The following is a 15,641-nucleotide window of genomic DNA, read 5'->3' as shown; positions in this document are numbered from 1 at the left end:
CTCTTGGGGCCCCAAGTCTGGGTACGTAAACGGGAGATTTGTGCATTCATTTATGCCCGTCTTTTGCCGCTTGAATTGACGTTAACCAGGTTGTCATTTATAACGACTCAGCTTTGATAATTTCCCTTGCCTTTTTTTCATTTGCCTCTAGGAGTTAAACCTGCAGAGTACCTGGGCAATCTCCCTTGTGAGTGCGCGTGCCACAATCGTCGAATTCCCCTTCTCCTACCCCTCGTTAAAAACTGCCGTTTTGAGGATAACAGAAAAATATTACCAAGCCCGTTACGAGTTCAACGAAAGCTGTCGACCAACACACATTTGCAAAATATTTATGCGGTGCTACTGTACTGTGTCCGTGACGTCATCCATCACACGGACGAAACCGGACCGAATTCCCCATTATTCATTATACTCAACCCATCTCCGCGAAAACCCCAGCTCCGCGCTCGTTGCGGAGCTCCTCAGAGCAGCAGCTTTAGTTGTAAAATAGACGAAGCACACACTGCAAAAGCTACCGCCTCAGTATCGCAATGAAGCAACCCAAGACGTTGGAATTCATTGCGCTGGTTGCAATGGGAGGCATCAGGTCATGGCCTATACCCGAGAGCGGGGAGCAACACACGGGGATAACTAGTGTCACAACAATGGGCAGTATGGGGAAAATTATGTATCCGCACAATACAGGCCATAGCCGCTTGCCGTGTACGGTACACTACGGTACATGACCGAGACTGTTAACGAACCCCTCGCTACACGCGCACTCGACGTATCACGCGTCCGCAATGTCGGCTGGTCGTGACGAGCCGTATACCTGCTGGGGCCAGAGACGCAGCGTACGGAAGAATAGCGACAAGAAGAAACGGCTAGGCCCGAAGGGCCCCCGACAGGGCGCCGGGAGAAGGCGTTCTTGGGCAAGCCGAGCATCGCCAACCAAACGTCAAGGGAGCAGGTGGAGGGCACGAATGGGCGAACGGCCACGTAGCTGCCGGCAAAGAAGTGCCTTCAACGCACGGCCACCCCAGGCGTCAGCATTGTGACAACGAAGAGAATTCGCTATAAAGCGCCCGCGCACGTGACAGTGGAGCTGGGTGTCGCAAAGCGACAAGACAGCCGGTGCGCGGAGGAGTTGTGGGCACGCGATTGATACGCAGCAGCCGAGGTCGCTTGACGAAGCTCCGTCGACCGATGCACTCCGCTGCCGAAGCAGAATCTAGTCCACGACCCAGGGAACCGCAGCGCAAAGAAAGGCCGCGTGCCGAAGTGCGCTCGTAACAAGGAAGCGCCGTCGAGCGCCGAGGGGCCGCCGAGGAGGCGCCCACCCTGCAGTAGTGGCGGATGTTGCAGACGCTGTTTACGGCCCCCACGGAGGACCTGGGCAATGGCACGCACACGGAGGCGGGCCGCCTATAAACGGCCCCCTTTACAGCCAGGTGGGCGGACAAGGAATGAGGCTGCGGCGAGTAACGAAGCAGCGGCGGAGGCAGGATCGATCGGCCCGTACCAGCAACAAACGGCCCGCGGAAATGACGGCGAAAGCGCTTCCGCGAAGGTATCTATAGACGCCGCCGTCCGGGGAAACGAGTGGCGCACTTATTTGCGCGCTGCCAGCCGGGCCAAGGAACCGGAGAGCGATGCCTCTACTGCCGAACACCGACGGACAGCGCTCGAGCCGCCGAGATGGAAGCGGCTTCAGCCCGCCAAAGGGGGCTTCCGTGCGGAACCATACTGTGCTTGACCAACGCTGGACAGCCGACGTAGGCGGCAACGATGCGGAATCCCAAAAAGCATCCGCCGCGTGCACTGACGTGCACCTTGTCACAATGTCATAAGCTGCAGCCAGATGTGGCCTGCGGCACTGAAAATAAACTCAAGAGACGTCTGCAGTAAAGCGGATGAATTAAGCAAAACACCCTGAGCAGACTTGAAGTCACTCGTTGCGGTAATTTAAGCCCGCCGACACCTGATCGCGTCCATCTGAACATCGGGTCGCCCACTTCGTTGACAGCTACGTCGTGCTACAGCGATCCGTCGCGAATGATTCAAAACGATAGTCTGGCTTGCGCTGCCTAAACGCGAACAGTGATTTTGCTCCGTCACTCACTTAATTCAACCGCCCCTCCGACAAGCATGTGAAAGTATGCTTGAACATGTCACCATTCCAGACTTCTGAAACTGCTGCCGCGGCTAATGCACGTCCACATTATTCAGCGCACAAGAAACCCCTGGCACATTAGAGGCCAAATGTAAACACAAAACCGAAAGTGCCTGCATCAGTATTAGTATTTCCGACAGCAATAAAAAACCGCATTAAAAACGCTGTCGAAGACATAGAAAAATATGTACGCTCTAGCTGCTCCTTTGCCTCCGCTCCAAGAGAACATGATCGGAAAGTTGTCAAACTCAATGGCTGTTCGCAAGCAGAACAAGAGCGCTTCTGATGCGAGAAATAGTCTCATTACATTCACAACATTACCTTTAATATCGGCACACAAAATAGCGAGCGAAAGGATGTTACTTTTACCGAGATGCGCGCTTTCAGCTAGCGACACCAATTGACCGTTGTCCCCAAATTCACCGTCTGAGATCAACAGGAGCGAAAACACGTCTGCTCCTAAGTGGAAAATATACCAAGAAAATTAGCTTGCACGACTAAAAGCAGCGGCCACCTTAATGTCCCACTGCATAGCATAAAGGCTCTCTCCGGCCAGCCAGCATTGCATAAAGGAAAAGGATGCGCCGCCACTGCGTGCCGGATTGTTGTCTTCGCAAGGCTAGCGATGTCTGCGCCAGCCAGCCGAGAGCGAAAGGAAACGTAACCGGAACGCTCACGACGCTCAAGTATCACTTGCATGCGGCCTGCAACACGGCAGCCGCGGCCGGATTCACAGATCTCCGTTCGCACGGCGGTGGAACGGGCGACGCGGTGTAGTTTTGCAGCGTGAGCTATACACTGGCCGAGGTTGAGCAGTTTCGCGTGGCTCCTGGAGAGCCGTGCTGCGCATGCGCGAGGAGCAGCGACGCCTCACGGCGGACAGCTGGCGCGCTGGAGCCGCCGCCGCAGCGACTGGATTGGATTGTGATGGATTGGAAATCGTTTTAGCAGCAGTACGCGTGATAATCAGCTAATCCTAGAAAACCAGGAAACCTAAGAATAACCAGCTGAACCTTAGCTCTTGCTACGTATATCCTGGCATAGCCGAGCTAAGCCACTGCTATTTTTTTACGAAACGGCTATGTGGCTATCGCATACGCACACGTGTTCAAAGCAGTCAAAGTGTACTAGACTAAGCTAAAGAGCTCCGGAGATGCAGGCACCAGCTGACGTGAGCGCTTGGTGGCGATACCGGGCCAGTTCCTACAGACAAAAACTACGCGCATAAGGTAACTCAGAAACGGACTCAAAACTTATTCCTCTTTTTCCCGCGTTCTGAGAAGTCCGGGAATTTTGTGCTCCTAAGTGATGTGGCCAGAAGTAACGCTGCTATCGGAGGCCCGCTTCTTTAAATTAATATTTCCGTCGCTGCAGTGAAAGCATTCGATGGTCAAGAAAATAGCGACAAACGCGAATCAGAGACTACGGAAAGAAATCCGCTGCAGAGCGCAAATCAAGAGCTTTCGCGGTACTTCCAGGCCCGAACGAAAGAGAGGAAGAGCACCGCTGCAGGGCCCCTTCAAGAATGTGCACTGCATACCATATTTAGCGGGCCCCCAGTTTCAGTTATGACAATGTTCCGGCCACCAATATTAACCGATAGAAGCGCGTATCAGCCGGCACGTGGATGCAGAGACGAGCAACTGGCGGGGCGGAGTCGAAGGTATGCGGCAGGCGCAGGTCCGCCAACAGGGCCCCGCGTCCCCGGCGGTCCGCACACGCCCTTGGCGAGAGCCCCACGCTGATGGCGCGATGGCGTGAGCCTAGGGTCCACCGGGCCCCGCCCCGGCCGCGCGCGTGAACCTCGAGGGCGCGCACTTCCGCCACTCGACTTGCGCCCCACTCCTGATGGAAGCCAGCTGTCCCGGAGAACAACCCATTGACCTCGACGGCACCGCGCACACCCGCACCTAGGAATATCTGCACCACGGCGTCGCGTTAAGCTCCGCGCGCTCGGCGGCAAAAGACAATTAGGGTCACGAGACCACTTATTAGTGCTGCTCTGCAGCCACGGGTGTTGGCTATGCACTTCGACATTAAAAGAACTCTGGGCGTCGCCATTCTGGCCTGTCGTGGACAGAAAGAGAGAGAACGAAGTGACCGCAAGGATATTCCGCACGCATGTTCGCAACAGCGACAAAAGCACGTGGGACATCTCCTTTATCGTCAACGACAGACAAGCAGGTCAATAGCATTGCCGGTGCTATAACACGGGCACGAGTGGGCGATTATTGAGGCACTTGGTGTGCAAGGCCTGCGCTCGAGGGACGCCGCAAGCTGAGAGAGGTATACAGAGAGATAGAGCTCTGTCTGGACAACTTTAGAGAGGCCGCCTAGAAACATTTGAGTGCACGGATCCAGCGGGCCAAAACATGCATCCCGTAAGAACATGTGCCCGCCGGACCCCAGGCAAGCAATTATTTATCGGTTACATGAGATGCCTCAGCTGCAGTGTATACTAATTTGTGTTTCGAAGCGCCTTTGCAAGAGAAATGCGTTTTTGACCAAAGGACGTTAGGAACGCTGGAATAAAATCACGCAAAATAGCTTGGTTTTTTTTTTTCAGAAACGTACACACGGCGACATCCACCGAGTCCAAATATTAATCCAATGAGAACGTCCAACCGAGCCTAAGCATCTACTAATCGAAACGACCAACAGATAAAAACATGCATTCCTGTAAGAACATCTGCCGGGACCCCCAGATTTCAATTATCTATCGGTTATATAAAATCTCCCCCCCCCCCCCCTCCTCTTTTTTACTCGAGAAATGCATAGTTCGTGTTTAGACCTGAAGCACTTAGGAGCATTGGAATCACCCAGACAGTTCGGTATTCCGAGAACGCGCACAACACGGCGACATCGATACAATACAAGGAAGGACTTGGCATCCGGGATATTTGTTCGACACGTGCCGATTCCTTGAATAAATCGCCTAGCCGAGGGAAAATTCACGAAAAAAAAAAAATCTCGCACCATCTCAACTAACGTGAAACCGGGTGAGGGGCGAAGCATGCAGTGTATAAGCGTATCCTTGGCGCCTTTGCGTTTTTGCCCACGGAGATGAAACCGTTGGGGGAAGAGGTATACAGCTTTGGTGCGAAAGTCTGGTGTCTTTGAAGCACGAAGCGCTCTAGCGCGAGGCGTTGGAAAACGAGTGTCCAGGTGTTTTAGTGCCGTGACTACAGGAGACGACGACGACGACGACAGGAGACATCGACAGCCCGAGCCCGTAAGGTGCTTCACCCGTAATATTTGTTGCGAGTACACATCCACAATAATGTTTTTATTGCTTCAGAATCCGTAGAATTTATTTAGGGTTACTTAATAATCTTTGTGACAGCCCTTGGTTGATATATTTTTGCAGGCTGCGCGCATGCATGAAAGAAGGGACTTTCGTAGCAAAGGGGATCTGATCAGTGAGCAAAGTGACCGAGTCTGACGAGAAGGTAAACTGCATAATCCTCTGCAAGCAGCCGTACATTCATCCGTGTCGACAAAGGCTAATGCGTCAAAACGTCCAAGAAGTCAGGACATTAACCCGTCAGTATACATCCAGAACATACGCGAATGAATATTCGGAATCGTTGGATGTCTTGACGTGCCACGAGTTGCGAAGCCGAGGTGGTCTAATCAATATGTGGTTCTCCACTCACTACGGCGCGCCTCCAAGCCCATGCGCAGCGTCGACGCGTCAGATTTTCGCATAAATTATCGCTGCATGTACCTAAACTACGACCGGTTAAAAAAAAAATCCGCTTCCAGCAAATAAAGTGTGCTTTTGAATGTTTCCACAAGTTCAACCAGTGAAAAAAAAAATGCTCCACAGAAATTCAATGAAATATCAAATTTCATCTAGCAAAGTTGGAGGCAGTACCGGGTGTCAATTCACTAATAGCTCGAAACCCCTGGGCATATCAAAGGGCAGCGGTCAAGTGTGACAAGTGATCGAAATCGCACCTACTTATATAAAGCGTTGGCGCGTGGGAACTCTTGAAGAGAATGGGCGTCATCACGGATGACAACGCAGTCGGAAGTTTCGCCAATCATTATTCAAAGCCAAGGAGCAAGACATGCAGCCGAGCCAGCGGACAACCCCGATTACCGACAGCGGAAAAAGAATGCCGCAACGCACTGCGCTATAAGCTCTGGCCTGCGTTTCTTGCCGTGGGTAGCGAGAAAGTAGGACCAGTGCGCGCTGCGATAAATCTTCCCCGTTGGCTGTCCCTGCGAGTTAATACGCCGCCGCGAATGTACACCCAAAAAACGGCATGTGGCCAAATCTGCCAGAAACATCCGCGACGCGATCGATCTTCAAAGCCGGAGTGCGTTCGCTTGGAAAAGGCTTTGCGCGCCGAAACTTACAGCCAAGACGAAATGCAGGTGTCGGTCTGAAACTCCAGCAAAGGAAAAAAAGAAGCGACTGAAGGCGCAACCACCCGATGTCGGCCTAAGTATTTTCCTCCTATACATCAGCCAAGTGAAGATGGACTCTCTTCCGGGTCAGCCAAAATCCCCCGGAATCCAAATCATGGGTCAAAGGACATTTCTCCTCGCGAAATTCCACGCTTGGCGGCAGAGGTGAAAGACGCGGTCCAAAAGGAGTAGCAGTGGTAGGACGCGAACTATTCCGCCCCGATTCGGACCCGACGTGGGCACTGCATGTCACAGTTCGCGTTCTGCGAGGCGTGCGACATCCAGATTATATTCTCGCTAACAGAATGCGTGTAAACCTCAATGAAGTTTGTGAGGTTTCTGATAGCACCCGGAAGGAAGAAAAAAAGGTCAAAGAAAGGCAGGATTGTGAACCCGGCTATGGTCTAGTTTGCTATAACGCGTGGGGAAGAGGGAAAAAAAAACAGAGCAAAAAAAGGAGGTGAAAGGCAAGGGCAGCGCACATATTTCAGTGAGTATCCCTGTGGGTGAGCGAGTGTATATAGCATGAGCAAAAGACTGCATGCTACAGTCTTTCGTGAAAGTTCGTCGTTCTCAAGAAGCGCATGAATCAATTTTGCCTATACGTTGATCACGGAGGAAGCCAGTGACCCAAAAATTTCCTCAGAAGACGGTTTCCAAGAGTATCGGTTCCACAGAGTTGAGGAGAGCTACCTTGTTTCCGACGAAAATCATGGCAAAATTTACCTCCTTGTGGCCAGAATTACCTTATTTACCATCGCGACCAGTGCGCTGGCGCTTGGACACGATGAAGTGAGCGGATGGGCAGTGTGTTTTTGGTCTGCTGTTGGGTGATTACTGTCCGTGATGCAGGAAGTTCACTACAAAATCGCAGCGCGCCCCAGGTCCCTGGCATGCCGTAGAGAGTGCCTACATGCATCATTGATTGATTGTGGGGTTAACCTGGGATACGAGGCGCGCCGACGGGGCGTTTTCGGTGTTCGCCTCTACCAGAAAAGCAGCCACCGCGGCCGAGATCGAAGCCGCGTCCTTGGGCTCAGCAGCACAACGACTTGGCCACTGAGCGACCGCGGCGGGTGCAGTGCTGACCGTGGTGGCGGAGGCAACAAGTACAGATCGGAAGGAGTCTTCCTGGGAGCCAGACAAACCTCGTGTTACATACACCACTAAAAACTAAGCCAATGTAGCAAGGGCGGCGTGCGTTCGAGGAACGTTTTGAGCGTTAAAAGCCTCGACGTTATTATGGTACGCAGTAGTGGAGATGGCCCCTGGTGGCTCTGTGAATTGGGGCAAAGGCTACACAAGTGAATGGAGCCGTTAAAAAACAAAAATAACTCTCAAACAAAGAAGAGACAAAGCTAAAGCGGTTTTAACCTCCCTGTACGTCGCACAGCTTACCATTGCAGCGACTGCGGTCACGCCAAGGTGTAAGAAGCGAAGCACAATCCCAAGTCACGGGGAAGATTCTCCAGAGCACGGGAACACATTACCGACCTCGAGAAACACACACATACGTATGCTGTTGAAGAAGTTCGCCCGGGGACACGGCGCAGCGAGTTATTGCCGGATTTACAAACATCTACATTCCGGCGCTCGCAATGCTACGCATGACATTCTGGCCCCCAGCAAGTAAGATAGCAAATGCATTGTGGCTAACAGCCCAGAAGAGGCGAAGATAAGGCAGAGATACGCACACGCTACGCCGGCGTCTGTCGAGTGTATTTCTCCGGTTGCGCGGTTACAACGAAAAATGTCAGCCATTGCAGAATAAACTGCCTGTCCCGAGTGCGCCAAATGATTTAAGCGCTAGCTCTGCCACTAGCCTATCTAGCACATTTTCGCCCGGGCTGCACGCTGCTCAACGAGGCAGCATTCACTCCCGCTGTGTCGCAAGGTGACGTGACGGAGGAGCGGACTCTTCGTGGAGAAGCAAGCGATGTAAACACACGGACTCCAGAGATTACGCTTTCCTCGCACGAACAGAGCATACGCAGCGCGTATCGTGCAAAAACGACGCCGTAGAAGTCGCCGGAGAGCATGGTGATAAAACGAAAATAAGCGACTCGGATTATTTCACACCACAAAGCACGCCCCATCAAGGCCGATGCTGATGCGGTCTTCTTTTAATGCGTTCTGATTGGCTAGTTTCCTCCGTTTCCTGCCCCGCATATCCGGGCTACAGTGATTGCATTATATTTAAGAAAAGCTAAATGGAGCTGTGACGTCACGGTACCCGTGCGGCTGCTCTCCAGTGCCGCAAATTTCCATGCAACCCAGAAACCTAAATGCTGCGGAAGACACGCCTCAAACTCACCTGCACACTACATGTACAGAAGGTGTTGCACCACGTTAACCCACCCACCCACCCACTTACTTACCTACACCCCTCCCCCCTCACGCACACACAAGAACTGAATCGCAGCAAAGTTGGCGCCGTTGGCTGTGCTAGACGCGCTGGCATGCTCTCTTCAAACGTATAAGTCGGACTAAAATAATGCCACGCTTATGATACATCGCCTGAGCTAGATTAAAGAGTGACACCTGCCAGCCACGACGTCATCCCAAACATTGAGGCGCCACCTAATAAAAATTCGCCTCAAATTCCTTGTGAAAACGACCCTCGCACCGGCGATTCGGCCACTTCTCGACCGCGGCGAAAACGCGCCGAGCCGAGAGCGAAGCTGAGGAGGCTCCCGATGCAGGCGCCCGTGTACACGGAGCTCGCGCGAGACCCCCGAGAACAAACAGACCCACGTCCGGCGAGAAACCGGTCCTCCGTGCACGCTTTCTTGACGTCTCTCTCTCTCGCAACAACACTCCCCCCAAATGGACGCGTCTTCTATCAGGGTGCCCGTCGCTCAGATAGCCCGGCTTCTGCGTTCACACACTGCCTGCAGCTCTCAAGGGATGCCCCCGACACTGCGTCCGTATTACGCGCGTCCGTATTAAGCGCACGCACGAATTCACTTCCCCGGCAGCAATGGCGCCCTAACCATTCACTAACGTGATCGGTGCTTCGGAAACGGAGTAAGACGCCGAGCAAAGAGGGAAAAATGGAGACCGTGCATGGCTAATGTGTTAGTAGCTAGGTCCCTTTTCGCCTTTATTTTTTTCCATCTCTTTGGGTGTGCGTCCTCTCCGTTCGGCTACCTTACTGGTAAACGAAGTGCGATCAATGAGAGTCGTAAAAATGTCGACAAACGCCGCAAGAAGACCAGGCCGCACAGATTCGCTCCTGAGAACACGTCCACCGTCCGAAGCCATTCTCGGCACTGCTGAAGTCCGCCTTGGCCTCGTTACAATTCACTACGTAGGTCAGTCAGAGCTGCATACTCAAGCGGGACGGGGATTGTGAAAACTGTTGCGAGAATTTCAGCCCATGCAGCAAGCAGGGGTACTATTTCGTAAAGGGCTCGCTCTGACGAGGCCTTGCACTCTCTGTAAGGTGCGCCGCGGTCACTAAAGCTGAGTGCAACACTTGCGACATAACGAGAGCTTAACGATAGTGTTCAGGGTTCAAAATACTACCCTGGGAGCGGAACGTTCATCGTACCGGCGCGTGGACCAAACGACTCGAAATCCAATTCCGGAGGCTCAGGTTCTACTGTCCCGCGGTGCAACAGGATTTACCACACCTAGATTTTTTACTTGTGAACTTTACGCAGTGGCTTGCAGTGCACTCGACTTTAGCCCAAACCGCTCAGCATACAAGGAGACTGCGTCGCTAAGCATATGTTAGTTTTGTGCAGTGCTTCGGCGTCAACACTTAGGTATGCGCATATTTGAGGGCTAATACATGGTCGGGCGCCCAGTGCTACAGACAGTACCTGCTCCATAAATACTGCTGTTTTCTCACATGCAACAAACCCACGAGTCAGTCAGCTATAGTCAGAGCAGTCGCGGCTCCCAATGGTCACCGCGTACAGTCGCAATAAATGTTCATCTCGGCGTGTGTTTTTGGAACTCGGGAAACAAGAAAGCGGAAAACAATTCTGCGGGGCGCATACAGGTCCGCGTCTATTACAACACTCCAGGAAGGAGCTCGTGTTGAAGCAGCTCGCCGTCTCTTTGAAGTGGCAGTAAGGCGCGACACCGGTGAGTCATCGACAGGCGCTGAGCGTACAGGGGGGAGGGGGGGGGGGAGAAAACACGTCGTTCAACGCGCACAGTCACAAGACAACGATGATAAGCGCGTGCGGCCGGGCCGTGGAAGAGCATCGGTTTGAGCGCGCACGCACACGTCAAGTCGTCTACGAAGGCTCGCCACAGGCGCAGCGAACAAGTCCGTGTCCGTTATACACGGCCGACATGGAGTAAACAGCAGAACTTTCCCAACAGGCCACGTGTCAGCAGTTATGTAAACAGCAATGCCCGTGCATCGCACCGTGCAGCCTCGACCTTTCTGTCGCGCCTAGCAACTTGCCTCGCTCTCCATCAATGATGGTGTTTGCACGTCTACATAACATCTGCAAATGTTTGTAATGGTTATCGTTTTCCATACCAAAATTTCCTCAGCCACTTAAGTCTGCTTACGTCTTTACTGCTACGTCGTCTCCATCCATCTTCGCGTTCGTCTTCTAGCGCGAGTTACTTGAACAGGCAGACTGGCCACACTCCGCGTGCACTCACGCGCCGTCACGTTCCCCCGCCACGTCGAATGCACCGGGCTAATTTCGGTTCCTCCTTTAGCAGGGTGCCGAGTTACAGCAGCACCCTGCTACGGCGACCCTGCTTCAAATCGCACAGCCCAAATGTGTTTTTATCGCTACCCCTTGTGTTGACGCCGATATTCGCGCTTGATGAGACGTCGGAAACATGCTCCGCCGCACACGGCGACATATAAGACTTAAGGCCCGTTCACACTTGCGAGGAAGCGACGCGATTTCTGTCGCTTTAGTTGCCCGGCGATCGTTTCTGTCGTTTGGTCACCACCAATTTTTGTCGCCGCGACAGAAATCGCGTCGCTTTGTCGCAAGTGTGAACGAGCCTTTACGGCTAGTCTGACTCACCAAAGCTTGGTGAGTCAAAGTGACCAAAGAACTGCGATTTGAATGCATACCCAGCCGAAGAGCGCCTCGCGTATATCTCTACAGACTTCCTCGCAAACTGACTTACGAGCGCCGGTGAAGTGTGGTTTGCTCTTTTTTTTTTTTTGTTCTGCAACCCCCCCCCCCCCCCCCCTCCTGCCAGATGAGATGATTCTGAAAGCAGAACAAATATTGGCCCAGGAGTGGAAAGCAGTCTGCCGTTAAAGAAAAGGAGGAAACACGCGAGAGTATGAAGGGGCAAAATCATGAAGTAGCTAATTCAACTGCTTCCACAACAACTATCCTAGCACCAAGGTCCGAAGAAGGCTATAGAATGCCAAATTATGCTTTTCCACGAATTCAGCCACCACAAACTATCCAAGAATACCGTACCTCGCAATCTCCTATTAGAAGGAAGAAGGAGATTAGATACAAAAAAGCATTAAGAAGGCCTACGGCGAGTATATATACAACAGTCGTTACCGCCTTAACTTCTGTGTTAGGCCGACACGCGTAACACACGTGTCATGTGTTGCCCTGTCAGAAATCCTATTTACTGGTTGCTGGCGTCTCGGGTAAATTACAACAGCTTTATCATCGTAGTGCCACGACGATCCCCCCCCCCCCTTCCCCCCCAACCCCTTTTGTCGCTATACAACCTTCCGCTTGCGCAAAGTCATGAGTGTCCCTACAGAAGAAGTCTGACCAGTCCAGCTTCCGTAGAAATGACTTGGCAAGGAGAACGAAGTCAACCCCGGAGTTTCCGCCACGCGTGTGTGCAGCCGCGGTAGCAGCAGCAGCAGCAGCGCGGAAACTTCGCCTGTGTTCCGGGGTTCCTCCTAGTCGGGCCCTCCTCCGTGACAGGCGCTGATCGATCGCCCATTCTCCGGCAAATGAATCGGCCAGCAGGGGGAGACGAGACGCAGGCGGGGGTGAACACAAAGGTGCCCCGGGACACGCAGCCCGGTGGGCCCGGGCCTCTGTCCGCCTCACACGGAGCCCGGGTCGCCAGGCAGGCACGAATACGACGTTCTCGCTGTTCTTTCTGCAACGCGCAAATAATCTTGCAGAACCAAGATCGGCAATTTCGTCGTTACAGTGGCAGCAGCTCGCTGCGGAAATTCCTTTCCACACGAACTGCGAGGGGTGCGACTTATTTTACCCGCTCACCACATGCATGCCGCTGCGAAAGCCAATCTTGGGGCCGAAACACGGACGTCGAAGCCGTTATTCCTGTATTGTAGTATCTTTACAGGACGAGGAAGAGGCGAGCCCACCGAACGGAAGTCCCGCACAGGACCGGTGGGAGAGGGGCAAAGCCCCAGTCGTGCTTCGCTGCCTCGCGCGTACCCGCTCCTCACGTGTTTGGACCCAGGCGGCCTTGAAAGACCTCGGGCGTTGGGGTGGCAAAACCCGCGCTCAATGCCCCGTTCGCTTGGAAGGTGTACAGTAAACGGCTGCGACAACTCCAGCGGGCAGACGGTGCCAGGCAGCAGCACGCCGGCTGACGGAACCACGACCCGCTTCGTGGACGGAACCACCGCTCGCTTGGAATGCACTCCCGCAGCGATTCGTCGTCGTATTTAAAGCAACACAGGTGAAGAACGCGTACAAATTGTTACTCATGTTTGAATTGAAAAGAATCAAAGAACAAAAGAAAGCGTGACACAATGTGCTAGCAATGCATTGGAGCAAGTAGTGCAGCCGACTTTAAAGGAACGCGGTGTACAGCGCTCTATACAAAGGGGCCCTCACATTTTCATATAGCAATGCTTACACAGCCCCTGATAAAAAACCTTCCCAGCAATGCACCGCAGTATAGCAGAGCGGCAAGAAAGAATGTTTACGTCTCAGTAGACAAGTGTCAGCCTTTATGTAGCATTTTTCAGCCCTTACAAATCCCCCCCAAACTGGGAGAGTGTGCGCCGTCGGAGCATTGTTGTACCCCCCCCCCCTCCCCCCCTACACACACGCACTGGATTATGTGGCGAAATGCTGTTACAGACGTACTTCACGGCGCGACGTACACAGAGACGCGGCGGCGCTGGTTAACGACTGCCGTTAACATAGCGCGTGCTGTAACGCATTGCAGGCATTCCGGCGACGATGTCTAGGTCACTGCAGTGTCAGTAGCAGTCGCCGCCAACGTAGCGGCGGATAGAACACTGGGAATTTCGGCGCGAGTGCGTACAGTTTCACCAAAGCTGTTCACAAACAGGAATGCGCCTGTACAACTTCTCGGTTGACATTCAGCTCGTCATACCCTCCTCCGTGAAGTAGTGAACTCTGCTTCATTACACGCGTGCTTGTAATGGAGTATCCTTTACAGGGAGCGTCAAGAGACAACGGCGGAAACATTGGTAGCCTCTCATTAAACAAGGGAGGAGCAGATATGGAGAGAGAAGCCTATTTTAAAGATCAATTATTCCCGAAACTTTCGCACTATACGAAACCGAACATCTCCCGCGGGCATCGGCAGTTCTCTTTCCTTTAATACCACGTCTGCTTATGGTTGGGCGCCGGCGGCAGCGCTGCACCTGCCTTGAGAAACATCAACAGAAAACGACACGTTCCGTTTTTCAATTAATATCTCGGCCTCAAAAAGCTATGTCCTTTTCAACGTCACCTGCCTCTACAGAAACAAACTTGCACGAAATCGTTTCCGCTCCGTCCGCTTGCGATGCGGGACCAAATGCACAAACTCTTTCGTCACAAAGTTACTTTTTTTTTTCAATCCTTAGAAATAATTCTACGCTTTCTGCTTCAAAGAGAGGCTTCGATTTATAACGTCTATTCTAGAATGGCAAAAAAGTCACAAACCACGCTTCCCGCGACAGCTGTTTTCACGTACAAAATAATGCCACCCTCACCTTCAATATCAAACTTCTGCAGGGGAGGGCAAAATTACGGCAGGGACAAATAGAACGAGAGACCCGACACAAAGCGCCTTGTGTCGTGTCTCTCATTCTGTTTGCACCCGCAGTAATATTGCGCTCCAGTGTAGACGCATGCTGTACCAAATCGCTTACGCTGCCACCCTTGCAAGCTCCAAATCAAGGCTTTGGTGTACGGCAATCGAATCTCCGCAGCCGTACGCTCCCCACGGAAATCGCGGTGCGCCGACGAGGCCGGGACTAAGACACACCAAAACAAGGCGCCGACCAGTGGGGACAAGGAGAGCAATCGGAGAAGGTGCACTGCGCGCAAGATGCGTTCGTCCAGCACGAGGCGACGGATGTTTTTCCGCGTGCGCGGCTGCGTGCGACGACAGAAAGGGCCAGAACCCGAGCACGAGCGGGAGGAAAGCTATATACGCGGCGCCCTGTACGCAAAGTCTTTTGGGCAAATCACGGCGATGCCGACGAGGGCTGCAGTTGTGCGGCCTGCCCGGCGTGTGGGAGGCGAGAAAAGCATCGCGCCATTCGGCCCGAAAAATCGATGTCAGACCCGGTGGCGTCGAGGGACGCGGGAACGCGACGCCGAGGGCCGCCGTACACGAAACACGGCCCGCCTCCGTTCGCCCGGGCGAGCAAGCGCGCCCGACTTTTCGCCCAACACGTCACACGCGCTTCGACCGGCCGACGAAACCGACTCGAATGTCGTCGCTAACAAGAGTTTACACTCTCCGCGATCAAAGCACGCGAAACAGCTGGTGGAGAAGATACGTTCGGCCATTCAGGAATGTTTCGAAGGCATCGCTTTCTTTCCCGTTTCCGGGTGTTTTGGAAAACCATGCGAGATGAAGGTGGATTCTATATTGCGCATGGGAGACGCGTTGCAGCCTGGCGACGGTGGTTCGCTCGTTGCATAATGCCGACAGGGGGCAAATTAGGCAACGACCACTTTATACTGGAAAATACACTGCCGAAATGCGAATTGCCGCACGCGGAAGGAAACGACACTTCGTGCCACGTTTATTCAAACCGGCGAAGCACAGCGTGCGGTCCGCGCTGGAATTCCCAGTTCCGTGTCTTGGCGCCGTGAACCACATGCTCCGCAAAAAGCCCCAAAGCAGCAACATTTGTTACACAAACTCCTCCCCTTCC

The 15,641-nt window shown here is 53.1% G+C and overlaps 1 protein-coding gene across 3 annotated transcripts in view; it reads right to left on the bottom strand.

Moving 5' to 3' along the window:
* The window catches only part of Dip2 (disco-interacting protein 2), a 244,673-nt gene that overhangs the window by 203,175 nt on the left and 25,857 nt on the right, over positions 1–15,641 (bottom strand). Inside the window, exon 1 of one of the 3 annotated variants that reach the window (XM_077688015.1) lies at positions 7,967–8,155. The exons of the other annotated variants lie outside the window; for them this stretch is intronic. The gene's annotated coding sequence lies outside the window, so the exon portion shown is untranslated. Of the gene's footprint in view, positions 1–7,966; positions 8,156–15,641 lie in introns of those variants that run through there. 3 annotated transcript variants of the gene reach the window in all.

Source organism: Haemaphysalis longicornis, unplaced genomic scaffold (assembly GCF_048455015.1).
Source record: "Haemaphysalis longicornis isolate Haplotype H1 unplaced genomic scaffold, Haemaphysalis longicornis Haplotype H1 scaffold_1, whole genome shotgun sequence".
Taxonomy (NCBI): Eukaryota; Metazoa; Arthropoda; class Arachnida; order Ixodida; family Ixodidae; genus Haemaphysalis; species Haemaphysalis longicornis.
This window is presented reverse-complemented; position numbering and strand designations above follow the sequence as displayed.